Below are 4729 nucleotides of genomic sequence, written 5' to 3'. Positions count from 1 at the left end.
AGTAATGATGATTGTGTGTGTGTGATGATAGTAATGATGTGTGTTTGTGTGATGACAGTGATGATGACGTGTGTGTGCGATGATAGTAATGATGATGACGTGTGTGTGATGATAGTAATGATGACGTGTGTGTGTGATGACAGTAATGATGTGTGTGTGTGTGTGATGATAGTGATGATGATGTGTGTGTGTGTGATGACAGTAATGATGTGTGTGTGTGTGTGATGATAGTAATGATGATGACATGCGTGTGTGATGATGATGACATGTATGTGTGTGACTGTAATGATGTTGACATATATATGTGTGGTCGTGTATCAGATATTGATGAGTGTCTTGGAGAAAAGTGAAGCTGGGGTAGAGAGACAGGGAGTGCAGTTGGGGTTGGGGTAAGGTGAGGAGGGCCCTACTATGAAGTTGGCATTTGGACAGAGTCCTGGGTGGAAGGGAGGGAGCATGCCATGTGGTTATCTTGGGGACAGCAAGGGGCAAGGCCCTTCGACAGGAAACAACTATGAAACCATTAAAGAGCAAGGTCAAGGTGAGGCCCAGGGATGGGGAGTGGAGCACAGGGGCCCAAGATCATGGGCAACCTTTTAGGTCTCAGTGAAGATTTTGGCATTGACTCTGGGCCAGATGTCAGCCAGATGGGTCTGGCCTTATTTCCAGCATGGAGTTCGTATCACATGGCCCTCTTTCCATGGGCTTTTGAGTCACCCTAGAGGTCATTGCCAGGCTGCAGAGCAGGAGTCCACCACCTGTGGCCCTGTAGCCCTTGGGTGAAACCCTACCCACTTGTTTTTCTGCAAAGCTGTGCACAGGTGAGCCAGCCACTTCCCTCTTACCTGCTCAGAGAGATTTCTTTATACATTTGTGATGCCATTGGTAATTGTTTGTCACATTGTATATTCCATCCTGCGATCTTCCTGACTTCCTAAATGATTTTTTTTAAGGTGCATACTTTGAGATTCACTCTTGATGCTGTAAAGGTCAATGGGTTTTGGCAAATGCATAGTGTCGTGTCCCCTCCATTACTGTGTCATACAGAATGGTTTCACTACCCTGGAAAAACCCTGTGCATGACCATTCATCTCCCTTTCCCTTTAAACTCCTGGCAACCACAGAACTTTTCATCACCTCTGTGGTTTTGCTTTTGCAGAATGTCATCTAATTGGAATCATATAGTATGTGGCCTTTTTAGACTGGTTTCTTTCACTTTGCGATATGCATTTCAGATTCATTTGCATCTTTTGTGTCTTCATAGCTCATTTATTTTTATTGCATGACAATATTCCATTGAATGGATGTACCACACTTTGTTGATCCTTTTGCCTCTGAAGGGCATCCTGATTGCTTCCAGTTTTGGGTGATTATGAATAAAGCTGCTACAGACATCTGTGTGCAGGCTTTTGTGCACATACAAGTTTTCAGATCAGTTGAGTAAACACCTAGAGGTGTGACTGGCATGGTAAGACTGTGTCTAGCTGTGTATGAACCTCTGCTTTTTAGAGTATTATGGTAAGGCTGTGACTAGCTGTGTATGGACCTGTGATTTTTTTTTTTTTGAACAGAGTCTCACTCTGTTGCCCATCCTGGAGTATAGTGGTGTGATCTTGTCTTGCTTCAACCTCCACCTCCTGAGTTCAAGCGATTCTCGTGCCTCGGGCTCCCCAGAAGCTGGAACTACAGGTACATGCCACCACACCCAGATAATTGTTGTAGAGGTGGGGTTTTACTATGTTGGCCAGGCTGGTCTCAAAATCGTGACCTCAGGTAATCCACCTGCCTTGGCCTCCCAAAGTGCTGGGATTACAGGCGTGAGCCACCACACCCGGCCAGACTTCTGCTTTTTAGAGCATGATGGTAAGGCTGTGTCTAATTGTCCATGCACCTCTGTTTTTTAGAGTATTAAAATGGAAGCAACCTATGACATTTTCTGGTCTGTGTCCCTTTTACAACGCCATGTTACTCTTTTTCTATTTCTGGAGGCTTGATTGAAATTTCTCCAGAGGAGTGTTAAAATTCAAATTTTTTTCAGTGAAATTTAAAATTATGATGGAACTTCTAAGAGTAGATTCTTAAAAATCTTTTTAATTTTAAAATTTATCCCCAGTGGGTTCTATCCTGAGAATTTAATAGATCGGCTGACTTAGAAGTTGAGGTAATTGAGATACAACAGTAAAAAGTTAAAAATAATCATTACTAGCGTTCCTGGAGGCTTTGGGAGTGACAGGTACATTTAATTTGAAATTGCAAGGAAGGTGTTTCAGTGGACTTTATTTCCGGAGATATTTAAGGTTCTCTCCATGTAAGGACATTAGAATCTAAATTATTTCTGACCAGTGCAAAAACTTGAAACATGTCGGAAATCTATTGCTATAAAAGGAGGAACAAAATGGAACAGGAAAGAAGCCTGGATGTTTTTTTCAGCTTTATTTTTTTATCATTTCAATTATGAAATTATAGTTTTATAATTATTGATTTATAATATTGACATGTAACAACACGTTGTGCATACTTAAAGTGTACAAATTAGAGTTTTGGCTTATGCACATCAGACTCTGTACAATCAAGATAATGAACACATTTGTCACCTTCTGAAGAGTCCTCCAGCCTCTCTGTAACCTATGCCCCCGTCCCTGTCCCTAGGCAGCAACTTATCTGCCACTTTTAATCACTATAGATTAGCTAGCATTATCTAGAATTGTATGTACATTTATATATTATATATAATTTTACATAAATTAGATACACGGAATCATACAGAAAATACTCTTGGTCGGGGAGGATTTTTTTTGCTTTTTGGCATAATTACTGTGAGATTCATGCATATGTTGGGTTGGATCAGTCCTTTATTTATTGCCGAGTAGTGTTCATACTATTCGCCGTGGACTGAATTGTAATCCCCATCCCAAAGTTCATATACTGAAGCCCTAGCCCTCAAAGTGACTGTATGTGGCCATAGGGCTTTTAGGAGGTAATTAAGGTTGACTGAGATCATAAGGGTGGGTCATAACTCGTTAGGATGGGTGGCCTCAGCAGAAGAGAAAGAGAGAGATCTCTTTTTCTACCACATGAGGATGCAGTAAGAAGGCCACGGACTGCACGCCAGGAAGAAGGCACACATCAGACCCTGGCCATGATGGCACCCTGACCTTGTACTTCCAGCCGCCTGAACTGGGACAGAGGAACTGTCTGTTGTTTAAGCCACTCAGTCTATGATATTTGTTGTGACGGCCTGAGCCAACTAAGACATGGATACACCACAATTTGTTTTTCATCTACCTGTTGATAGCCATTCTATTTATTTACTTATTTATTTTTGAGACAGAGTCTCACTCTGTGTCTCAGGCTGGAGTGCAGTGGCACAATCTCTGCTCATTGCAACCTTCACTTCCTAGGTTCAAGCAATTCTCCTGTCTCAGCTGGGATTACAGGTGCCCGCCACCACACCTGGCTAATTTTTATATTTTTTGTAGAGACGGAGTTTCATCATGTTGGCCAGGCTGGTCTCAAACTTCTGACCTCAGATGATCCACCCACCTCAGCCTCTCAAAGTGCTGGGATGACAGGTGTGAGCCACCGCACCCAGCCTGATGGACATTTTAGTTGTTTCCAGTTTGACTATTACGAAGAATGCTGCTCTGGGCAGCTGTGTACAGTTCTTTGTGGGGACACGTGCTTTCATTTTTATTGGGTAAATACCTTGGAGTGGACTGGCTGGGTTATATAGTAGATGCATGTTTAACTCTTCAATCAACTGCCCAACTGTCTCCTAAGGTGTCTGCACCATTTTATATTCACATGAGCGGCACGTGAGCGTTCCGCTTCCCCCACTTCAGTCTTGGGGCCTGAATTTTGAATTGCTCTTCCATAGATGGTCCACCCAGAGGGCTCAGTGCTGGCTGTGACATGGCCAGGAGAGGCAGGACAGGCAGCTGCTTCTCTCTGGAGCTTTCCTTCATACTCTTCATGTTGTCTCTTGAGAATGATTAGGTTTCTTTTCTTTTTTTTCCTTTCCTGCAGTCCAAAGTCACATGAGAATTGTTTTATGCCAATGTTAATGTGATTTCTATAAAAATTTAGAATGACAATATATGTATCCTCTCTGACATGTCTTTCTTACCTTGCTTTTCCTAATTATTTACTAGCAGACATCCTGGGGAGGGTTTCTGGGCTGTAATGTATCAAAAGAAATCTAGATTTTAAAGTCAGACTGACCTGGATTTGAATTTAGGCTTCACGGCTTAGCTGTGTGGCAAGTCATGTGCGCTGAGTCTCAGTTTTGTCATGTTTCAAAACTTTTCTTTGTTTTAGAGGATGGGGGCTGCTGTGTTGCCCAGGTTGCAGTGCAGTGACTATTCATAGGAGCAATCACAGCACACTGCAGCCTCCAACTCCGGGCTTCAGGTGATCCTCCTGCCTCAGCCTCCTGAGTAGCTGGGACCACAGGCATACCACCACCAACCACTCCTGGCCCCTCCTCTGTTTTTAAAAAGTGTGTGTGGAGAGGTTGATATTACCAGCTTGCATGGTTTTTATAAAGCTTAAATATAATGTATTGAAAACATCTTTATTCATTGAATATCTGGGATAATAGATTAATTTTCCAGGGTTATGCTTGTAATTATAAGTTGCATTTTCTGTTTAACAATGGTTGACCTACCACCCACTAAGTGACCAGCAGAGGAACTGATGTTTTCATGGATGCCACTGTTAGAGGGAGGTC

Source organism: Sapajus apella, unplaced genomic scaffold (assembly GCF_009761245.1).
Source record: "Sapajus apella isolate SASKATOON/1434 unplaced genomic scaffold, GSC_monkey_1.0 scaffold90, whole genome shotgun sequence".
Taxonomy (NCBI): Eukaryota; Metazoa; Chordata; class Mammalia; order Primates; family Cebidae; genus Sapajus; species Sapajus apella.
The sequence above is the reverse complement of the archived record's forward strand: the minus strand, read 5'-3'. Positions refer to the sequence as shown.